This window comes from Talpa occidentalis, unplaced genomic scaffold, assembly GCF_014898055.3.
Source record: "Talpa occidentalis isolate TD23 unplaced genomic scaffold, MPIMG_talOcc4v2.1 talOcc4.14, whole genome shotgun sequence".
Lineage (NCBI taxonomy): Eukaryota > Metazoa > Chordata > Mammalia > Eulipotyphla > Talpidae > Talpa > Talpa occidentalis.
Genome location: NW_023601433.1, coordinates 87,154,675 through 87,166,032, shown reverse-complemented (window position 1 = coordinate 87,166,032; position 11,358 = coordinate 87,154,675).

Below are 11,358 nucleotides of genomic sequence, written 5' to 3'. Positions count from 1 at the left end.
TATTGCACACTAATTGTATTAAAGTTCCTTTTCCATTAAAGGCCTTACATGCTAAGTATGCTTTGATGTGATGCATGGCAGAACCTACTTAGAATGAGCAGGTTTGGGGGTTCTGGGGTGCCCCTCACCCTGCCCTGTAACAAACCAGTGTAGGTTAAATGATCTCTGAGTTCCAGATGGGTCTGCTGAGATGAGGTGAACAGATCCTGGTAGAAATTCTGAACCTTAAAGAGAAAGAAAAGCATCTTTCAGAAATGAAAGAAAAACATCCTGTTCACAAAGGGAAAACCGCAGAATGGAATCAAGACTCCTCATCTATTGTGCTTCCCGAAGGTGGCGGTGGAGCAGAATCTGCAGAACAGGATCTGTGGCGAAGACACTGGAAGGACTGCCAGCCAGAATCCTCTCTCCAGTTTTCAAAATACATTTCATCTAATGGGCCCAAGGGAATATGGTCAGAGATACCCAAGAACTCAGAGGCTGGAACCCTCAGTACTGCATCTGAGGAAACTAGCTGGGAAAAGACTAACTAAAATACAACTAAGCCCAGAAAGAAAATTCAAGAAGGGCACAAAGAGAGAGAACAGTGTATGCCTGAGACATTTGAAACCTAAATGGATCCAGATAGCTTGGGATTTGGACACACATAAGGATTGTGGAAACCAAATAGACATGCTAGAGGAACATTCTCGCAAGTACTAGATTATCTCAGCTAAACCTCAGAGGTTGGAGAGGGTGGTCGGGAGTAAATGTGTCTCCTGGGTCTCTCCAGGAAACTTGGGGGAAGGAAGGAATAAGGCGAAGAGATAGATGGGGCCTCCCTGGTGGCGCAGGGGTTAAAAGCAATGCTGTCAAGCCATCGCCAGCCACTGCAGCCTGAGTCTGATCCCCAGCCAGTCAGGAAGCTTCCCACAGGGCACAGCAGACCTCTCCTGTCTCCCCACTGCTCCCCTCAGCGGTATATTTCAGTCAATCTGCCTGTTCTGCTCCCCACTCTGTCTCTGGTGAGTCCTCTCACCCCCCACATCTCTGGCCTGCACCCCAGCTCTTGTGTGCATAAATAAATAAATCTTAAAAAAGACAAAGAAACAGAACTGGAAAGAAGGGGCACTTCAAATGGCTGGCGAGATGCCTTTGGTTATTGCGATACAGACATTATTCTCCAAGGAGGAAGCGAGCATCTTCTGCTCCAAGCCTGGGAACTCAGATGCTGTGAAAGAAAAAGAGGGATGTAATTGACTATGTAAACATGAAAATGTTTTGTGTGACAAAGGATACCATAAATAAAGCCAGTTTAGACCACGGGGCTGGAAAAATATTTGTAATATAAATAATAGTCACCAGGCACCATCGACCAGCTTGCTGTGTGCCAGGTCTATTCTAGTGGCTTTGCACGTATTAACTCGTCTCTGTCTCGAACACCACTAGGAAGCAGGAACTCTGATGAGGATGACTACGGTTTAGATGAGGAAACTGAGGCATCACAAGTTTCAGTGACCGCTGAGGTCCCATGGCCAGGCAGGGACTCAGTTCAGATGTGACCCGGGCGGCTCAATCCAGAGCCGCTGCTCTTAATCATCTGCCAGTGGCCCTGCCGAGGGCCAGATGGACACTATATAGAGAGTTTTTACAAGTTGACCTGAACAAGACAAACAACCATGCAGAAATGGACTTGAATTATTGAAAGACTATTTATGGACGAGCAAAACCAAATGGCTGACATACATGAAAAGACCCCCAAACAGCCAGAAAAACACAAATCCAGGCAGTGAGGACATGTCACTTGCCGTCCACCAGACTGACAAAGCGGACCGAGTCCTGGTGGATGTGCTGGCAGGAATGTGGGGGAAAGAGCTCCCCTCCAGGGAGGCCCTCCCGCCGCTGGGGAAAGCAATCTGGCAGCATCTGCGATCGTTGAAACTAAACATACCCTTTGACCCACTTAGCCCACTCCTGGGAATCTGTCCCAGAGAAATCAAAACACCCATCTTTAGGGACAAGGATGTTTATGGGAGCATTATCTTTATGCCGGAACGCTGGCCACAGGGTGAATGCCCATTGAAAGGGGCATGACCTGGTGAATTGGGTGCACCGCCCTGCGCACATTTTACATTTATTTATTTATACAAGAACCAGGGTACAGGCCAGATGTGCAGGAGGGTGAGAGGACCCACCAGAGACAGAGCGGGGAACAGAACAGCAGACTGACTGAAACACACTGACTGAAACACACTGCTGAGGGGAGCAGTGGGGTGACAGGAGAGGTCTGCCACGCCATGTGGGTATCTCCACAGCCAGCAGGGATTGAACCGGCACTGCAGAGGCTGCCGACAGCTTCACAGCACTACGCTCAACCCGCTGCGCCACCAGGGAGGCCCCACCTGCGTGCATTTTAATCAAACCAAATCAGCCCAGATCTGCAGCCAGGCAGCCTGCTGGCCTAAGGACTGGCAGATGTGTTTCTGGGGAGCCAGCAGCATTGTTATTTGTTTTGTTTTGGTTTGGTTTTTAATAGAGTCCTGCGGGCTTCTGAGATGGTGACCCCTAAAATGTTTCCATTACACACAAGAGTCACCCTCCGGAGGACCACAGGGCATAAACAAGCACGGCTAGTCGCAGGCCAGTGAAACTTCATGGTGGGCTGTCGGGTAGGCTGGAGCACTGCTGCGGTGGGGGGGGGGGGGGAGTGTGCAATGGCACAGCTGCTGTGGAAACCAGTCTAGCTGTTCCTCCGTCAGCTGAACAGAGAGTCCCATAGCACCCAGAAATTCCACTCCTACCAATAGACCCCCAAGGACTGAAAATAGGTGTGCAAGCAAACACAGAACACAATATTCCCAGAACACTACTCGCAATTTAGCCAAAGGTCAAGAGATGCATGGCTATACAAACGTGTCACAGCCCGACAAGGGAAGGGACAGAGTCCTGCCCCTCACTAAGTGACAGGAGCCAGCTCCAAAGGGATGCACGCTGTGTGACCCCATGGGAGGAAATGCCCCCCGTGTCAGGCCAAGCCCTGACAGACAGCCGTTCTGCTGGCCAGGGGCTGGGGAGCGGGGGCGTGGGGAGCCATCGCTAATGAGGCTGTGGTTTCTGTTTGGGGTGATGAACATGTTCTGGAACTAGAGAATGGTGTGATGTAGCTGGTACCACTTTAAAGTGGTTATCACGGTGACTTTTGTGTCATGTGTATGTTATCACAACAAAAAAATTCATGAAGGGGCCTCCCTGGTGGTGCAGGGGTTAAAGTCTCAGCTAGGAAGCTATCTCCAGCCTCTTCAGCATGGGTTTGATCCCCGGCCAGGGAGCTACCCACAGGGCGCAGCAGACCTCTCCTGTCTCCTGCTGCTCCCCTCAGCAGTGTACTTCAGTCAATCTGCCTGTTCTTCTCCCCACTCTGTCTCTGGTGAATCCTCTCACCCCCGCACCTCTGGCCTGTGCCCCAGCTCTTGTATGCATAAATAAATAAAAATAAATCTTTAAAAAAATTTCACAAAGGGGCACAATTTGGGTAAAAAAATGTCTAGGAGGGCAAGGAGAAGGTGGTCATGGGCAATGGGGTTAAGAAACACTGGGATAAAGACCAGCCTGGAAAGCACCGTAAAGCAAATATCTAAATGAGTCATCCTTTTTCTTTCTGAACAGTGACAGGGCTTGCTGGCCTTCATGTTAGTCACCCCCAGCCTCTTCCTAACCCGAGAATTGGGGGTGTGTTCTTTCACAGCCCGCAAAGCTTTGACGAATAAACCACTGTTTCAGAGCCAACGTTTGGCCTCAGTCTGTGTTACCGGGAACCTTCGGGGTGATAAGAAACGGAGCATGCGCTCAGGTTACCCGGGGCAACAAAAGTGCTATAGGAATCCCAGCGAAGGGAGAAAATTCAGAATCCATCCCCCCTTCCACACTTTCAGAGCAGAGTATCCTGCACTTTCTCTTTTTTTTTCTTCACAGCATTGATCACAATGTTAATTAAATAATGGTCTGCATAATGATTTATTCATCTCCCCACCACACTGGGAAGTCCATGAGGACAGGAACTAAGCAGCTCTGGTTTTCTTATCACAGTAGCCGGCACATAGTAGGCACACAATCAAAATTGACAGAGCAGATGAATAAATACATTCCATGTGCCTCGGTGGAGAGGTCAAGGCCGGTGTGGTACACAGCCGGAATCCAGAGGACAACCCCTGAAGTGGATGTTCTTTGAATCGCATCCCAGCATCTCTGCAAGGCAGGGGCAGCACAGCCTGGACTTGTCAGGGCCTCCACTCGAGTTTTTAAGAGCTTCCACTTCACAAAGCCTCGATCCTCTCCATGCTGTTAGCCCTGACTGAGTTCCCACACGTCTTGATTAAGAGAGATGCTTACGGAACAAACACACACATGCACGAAGAGAACTACACAATCCCCGAAGAAGAGGCTGCGTGTCATCAGCAACAGACAAGTCCACATCCTTGAGCTCGTCCTAGTAATATGGGGAGGGGCCGTGACCGAGAACTTGCCTACCTGAGCCACGTGTTCACACTCACGGTCACCACCTTCTGACAATGCCCACCGCCCCCTCCCAGCCCCAGGCACTGGGATGGGCTCCCCGAAGCCGCAGGGGGTGAGCCTTTAGTTTAAGGCCATCAGCTGTGGTGGCCTTGTCCTCCTTGCCAAGACATTGCAGTGGGCATGGAGACGTGACACAGTTCTGGCAGGTGAGATGCCAGGGCAAGTCTTTTAGGGATTTTTTTAGAAAAATTCCCAGCAATTCCATTCCTAGGTATAAGCCTCAAAGGACTGAAAATTGGTCACTCAAACAGATACATGTCCAGGCATATTTATAGCAGTATTATTTTTTAATATTTATTTATTCATTCATTCATTCATTTATTTATTTATTCACATTTATTCATTTATTTATTTATTCATAGACCAGAGGTGCAGGGAGTAAGAGGATTCACCAGAGAGAGTGGGGAGCAGAACAGGTCGATCCACTGAAATCCACTGCTGAGGGGAGCAGCGGGGAGACAGGAGAGGTCTGCTGCGCCCTGTGGGTAGCTCCCTGGCCAGGGATCAAACTCAGGCCGCGCTGGGTGGGGACAGCTTCATGGGGCGGAGACTTAATCCCTGCGCCCCAGGGAGGCCCACAGCAGCATTATTTACAACAGCCAAAAGGTGAAAACAACCCGATGTCCATCGTAGATGAATCAGTAAGCAGCACTTGCCACAGCCACACAACAGAATATCGTAAGCTGAAGCGCTGGCACAGCTCCAATGTGGATAAACCTCAAAAACATCACACTGAGTGAAAAAAGTCACCCAAGAGGCCTGTGTGGTGGGAGCCCAGTCACAGGAAATGTCAGAGCAGGCAACTCCTTTGGGAAGAAAACAGACCAGAGGTGGCCCAGCGGTCAGGCGGGGGCGGGGGGGGGGGGGCTCTTCCTGAGGGTGATGACAAGGCCCTGGGACTAGATCGAGGTGGTGGTTACACAGCACGGTAAGTGCACTGAAGTGCCACTAAGACGGACCCTTTGAAAGGGTTAACTTTATGTTACATGAATCTCACTTTATATTTGAAAAGCCTCTTTGGAAAGTCTTGCCCGTGGATGCAGCAGGAAAACAAGCTGCCGGCAAAGCAGCAACGGGAAGGAGGCTGAGCCGAGCCGGCCGGAACCGCCCGTGTAAGGAGACGGGCGAGTCCCAGAGCCCCTCTCTGCACACCCACCACGCACGGCCGTCACTGCCGCTTTGCTCAAAGCCATGTCTAGTTGGGTTCTTATTACTGGCACCTAAAGCACGTTGGTTGACAGACTTCAGGGTCTGAAAAAGCAAGGCAAAGCAAAGGCATTCATTTTATTGAAATGGAAGCAAAAATTGCAAGGGTTCCAGTAACACAACTGGCTTCTCTCACTGGAGAGAAAAGACAAGATGCCTCCCTACAGCTAGAGGAGACACAAACCCTTTCAGCTTGTAAATAAAGTAATGATGAAGAATCCTCCATAGTAGGGCCTCCCTGGTGGTGCAAGGGTTAAATCTCAGGACAATGAAGCAGCCTCTGCAGCACGAGTTCGATCCCCTGTCAGGGAGCTACCCACATGGCACAGCAGACCTCTCCTGTCTCCCCGCTGCTCCCCTCAACAGTGGATTTCAGTAGATCTGCCTGTTCTGCTCCCCACTCTGCCTCTGGTGAATATTTTCACCCCCATACCTCTGGTCTGCACCCCAGTTCTTGTATGTATAAGTAAATAAAATGAATCTTTTAAAAAAAACCCGTAAACATAGGGAAAAAAATTTTTTTTAATTCTCCTTAGTACTTCATTCTCAGGGCTAGGCGAGGGGAGGGTGTGTGTGCGCGTGTGTGTGTGTGTGTGTGTGTGTGTGTGTGTTCTCCTGGGTGCACCCAGGTCTTATACACCTATTGTTTCTTGCCAGTCTCAGTGTTGCAAAAACAGGATGGACTCACTTCACGAGCAATATGTTAACAATGCTGGAGTCGTAATCTCTGAGAACCACAGGCCTTACAGAGCTGGCGGGGCTCAGGGCATGGGCTTCTTGAGTTCCTCTGGAAGAGATGTCAATAGACACTGCCGCTGAGCAGCACACAGCAAGTTGATTCAGGAAAAGAGAACAGGGAGAAGAGACGCCCGCATGGACACAGGGCAGGGGGCTGCATCGTGCCGGAGCCAGGGGTGGCTTTATGCGGTGTTCTTTGGGGGGGACTCACTCCTTCCTGGAATTTGTGTCTGGCTTTGTGTCTGCTGGGTTGGTTCTCTGTAACAGATAATCCTTTCTGACACCCGCACCCCCACCTCATATTCATGAAATGACTGTGGAATTTACTGCTTTGGGGTCCAGTTGGGTTGGTTTTCTGCCCTGACCTCAGATTCCTGGAACCTTCATAGCTGGTTTAAGGACTGGTTAATTGTCACTGCTCCCATCTCTGGAAGGTCTTTGTGAGACCTTCCCTCTAAATTTTTCTACTCAAAGCTTCTACCAGACTCCGAAAGTCTGTGTCACTTCTCTCAGGGGATTTGAGAGCTTGTCGTGAGCACAGAAGCCTTGAAGCCATGCATTCCCTCGCTGTGGAGATGTCAGTTCTGTGGGTGAAAGGGCCACTGACCTTCCAAGGTCAGGTTGACTTTCCTGCCTCCCCAGCTGTGCTTGAGAGAAAGCAGGGGAAGATCCGGGGGCCCCTTTCCTGGCCTTTCCCTCACTTTTCCACGGTTCTGAAAATCCCGTCATGGCCTACAAGGTTCCTGCTCTCCTCCACGCAGAGGATGGTTGCAGAGAAAGGATGATACAGCCGGGCGGACTTTTGTAAGGGCATCTAAGGGCTAATCGCAGGGCTGGATGCCTGAAGTGTGGCTGGATTGGGTGTTGCTGGTACTGTATTTCTTGGCACTTGGTTCCAAGTCATTGTGTAACGTGTAAACTATGAAAATAAACGACAAATCTCCTACAGTGAAAATCTGATTCACAAGTGGATTAAGGGAACTAGGCTCTGTCTATGGTGATGGAGGCAGCCCATTTATCTAGAAAGATCGTAGGAAATTAGCCGCGGTGACTACGAATGTAGACGGACCCCTCTGGGAGTACCTCATGGGGATAAGGAAGTAGATTCCTCTCTGTCTCCCCATGCTGATTGGGTCCCCCCCCCACCCCCAACTGGAAATTCATGAACTCAATGGGTCTTGTCTAGAAAGAGGTAGTTGTTTATTCGAGAAGTCTTGAAGTGCCTGGAATGTGAAGTATTTCCAAAACAATGAGTAAGTGCTTCAAATAAAGGGAAACAAAACAGAAAATCCTGCTGACTTCCCGAGGGCTGCCCAGTGAGGACTCAAAGTCAAGTCTAAGAGACGTCCAAGGTCCTGGGGCGGGGCCTGCCAGCCAGCTGCACGGCAAGGACAGGGAAGAGGAATCAAACATTGTTCTTTGACAACTGCCCCTCCGGTCACCTCCTCGCCGTCTGGCATCTGCCGACTCCTTAGCTCGCTCTAGATTCAGCAGGCAAGTTCACGTGCAAGTGGGGTTGGTTGACAAGGTCAAACCTCAGAAGTCAGAGCAGAGGAAAACAGCAAAGAAGTAAACATGGATGAAAGTTATTAAGTCAGGGATGAAAATCAGGAAAAGCATCAACAGCCATCGGCTCCCGGGATCACCTTCCACGAGAAGGCTTCCTCTAGTATTTAACCTTCAAAAAGAGGGAAATTGTGACACACGTGACAACGTGGATGAACCTGGAGACGCGGTGCTACGTGAAATAAGCCTGTCACGAAAGTAGGACGGTGTGAGCGCCGCTGCAGTCAATTTCGTGAAGACGGAAAGTAGGCTGGAGGCGGCCAGGGGCTGGGGGGTGGGCGTGGGGTGCGGAGGAGGGAGAGTTAGTGTTTGATGGGGACAGAGTTTGAGTTTTGCAAGATGGAAAATCCTGGAGCTGGAGGAGGGGAGAGCGGCACAGCAGCGTGGCTGTGCTTACTGCCAGGGAACCGTGCATTTAGAAATGGTTAAGACGGCAAACTCCGGGGGCCTCCCTGGCGGCCCAGGGGTTAAGGCTCAGCTCTATCACCACTATGCCCTGAGTTTGATCCCCAGCAGGGCTCTAACCCACATATGGCACAGCAGACCTTTCCGGTCTCAGTCTCACCCGCTGCTCCCCTCAGCAGGATACCTCAGTAGATCCGCCTGTTCTGCTCCCCACTCTGTCTCTGGTGGATCCTCTGATCCCCCCACACCTCTGGCCTGTACGCCAGTTCTTGTATGCATAAATAAATCTTTAAAAAAAACCCTGTATTATTATATTTTCACTTAGTTAACATTGGTTTACACAACATTTGTTTACAGGTCACACAGAGCCGTTTTTAAAAGACAGAAACAATAGCACGAGTATTTGTATTACTTGATGACGACAGTTTTCCTGGACATTCAGCCTCCATGTGACTGAAGCCACCACACACAGAGGGTATGTGACTTATCGGTGTGGGAGGAGGGGAGAGATGTGGTAAGTTGCCACTTCTTCTTTTGAGGTTATGAGTAACAAACCCTTTTCAGACTAAAAAAAAAAATCAAATCTATTTAAAGAATATTGGAAAAAATGAGTTGACAAATAATCTTGGTTTTGAAACGATGCCATTCCTCCTGCTCCTTACGTTATCTCTTTGAATAAATTATTTCAATACGTCATATGAGATATTCTCTTAAGTAAGTCAAGTAATTTGGAAACTGAGTAAATATCATTATAAAGAATAAGTGGGCATTAAGTAGGCAATGAGTGATTGAGAGCAAAGACTTGAAACCACATGATAGGTGCAAAGAATTGCCTCCAGAGACAAGGCAGGGAGTGGAAAAAATCTGACCATGGGGTCTCCAGTGATTTTTTTTTTTTTTTAAGATTTATTTATTTATTTATCCAAGCACTGGGTACAGTCAGAAGCACGGGAGGGTGAGAGGACTCACCAGAGTCAGAGCAGGGAACAAAACAGGCAGACTGAGGAAACACACTGCTGAGGGGAGCAGTGGGCGGGCAGGAGAGGTCTGCACACCATGTGGGACCCCCGCCGGCGGCCGGGGATCGAACAGGTGCTGCAGAGGCTGCAGGCAGCCTTGCAGCCCAGCGCTCAACCGCTGCACCATCAGGGGAGGCCCTCCACTGACTTTTAAGGATGAATAAGTTAATAATCCTTAAAAGTATGAAGATAGTTTTAAAATGATAGGATAGGGCCTCCCTGGTGGTGCAGGCGGTTGAGCGCAGTGCTGTGTAGCTGTCGGCAGACTCAGCAGTACCAGTTTGATCCCTGCCTGCCTCGGAGGAACCCACATGGCGAGCAGACCTCTCCTGTCTCACCCGCTGCTCCCCTCAGCAGTGTTTTCGGTCTTTCTGCCTGTTCTGTTCCCCGTTCTGTCTCTGGTGAATCCTCTTGCCCTCCCACACATCTGGTCTGTACCCTGGTTCTTGTATAAATAAAATAAATCTTTAAAAAAATAAAATAAAATAAAAATGATCGGATAATAGTAATATTTTTCATGATAGCTAAATGGTAGAAACCACCCAAATTTACCTCAATGGACAAATGGATGAACAAAACATGGTCTATCCACACAGCGGAATATTATTCTGCCATAAAAAAGAATGAAGCATTGATACCTGCTAGAACGTGGAGGAAACTTGAAAACATGATGCTGCATGAAAGCAGTGACACAAAAGGCCACAAATTGTACGATCCTGTTCACAGGAGATGTCCAGAACAGATAAAACCAGAGACAAAAGGGGTTGCTAAGGATGGGGTGGAAACTGAAGGGGGTTGTAGGGGGATGGGAGCTAAAGGGTCTAGGGGTTCTTTTAGAGTAGATGAAATGTTCTAAAATTGACTGTGATGATGGGTATTAAGAACATTGAGTTGTGCACTTTAAGTGGGTGAATGTTATGGTATGTGAACACTACAAGCTGGTTTTTTTTTTTTTAAGTTATATACGTTCTTATCAAGGGTAAGTCAGTTTAGAGATCTGGTTCTTGAGTCTATGGGACACTGGAGGAAGAGTTCAGAGAAAGGAAAAATTGCTCTAGAAATTGACTTATTCCCTGTTGAAAAAGTCCAGCCCTGGTTTTTCTTATTTCCTATTGCTTTTGAAAATGTAAAAGTGGGGCCTCCTTGGTGGTGCAAGGGGTTAAGCACCACACTATGAAGCGGTCCCCATCAGTACGCAGCCCAGCCAGCCAGGGAGCAGCCCACATGGCGCAGCAGACCTCTCCTGTCTCGCCCGCTGCTCCCTTCAGCAGTGTGTTTCAGTCATTCTGACTGTTCTGTTCCCTGTTCTGTCTCTCGTGAGTCCTCTCACCCCCTGCATCTCTGGCCTGTGCCCTGGCTCTTGTATGCATAAATAAATAAATCTGTAAAAAAAGAAAAAAAAAAGAAAATGTAAAAGTGCCTGGAAAAATAATCCACTGTGCATTTCTCTAATTGTTTGAAAAGTGTACGGTAAGACTTAGCTGCTGTGAATTGTTTAGACTCTTCCTGTGTATTCCCCACTGAGGTCATATGTGATGAGCTGGACACATATGACCAGGTGATGGGTGCTGGACTCTGACATGGGCAGGTGCACTGTGGGTTCAACTCATCCAAAAATCTCAAGTGGGAAAAGGGGAGAATGAAGGACAAAGCAAGATTTTTGTTCTTGTATTTTTCTCTTCAAAGTGTTGTCAGGGCTCTCAACAGAAACACTAACATCGAAAGAACTGACAGTTCCAAGTGTTGTCAAGGGTGTGGAGAAAGTACACAGCTGGTGGGAGTAAAGAGTGGTGCAGCCACTTGGGAAAAGTTTGCCAGTATGTGCGAGGGCATTTCCAATCCTGGAAATGCATCAACACAAACGAGTGCC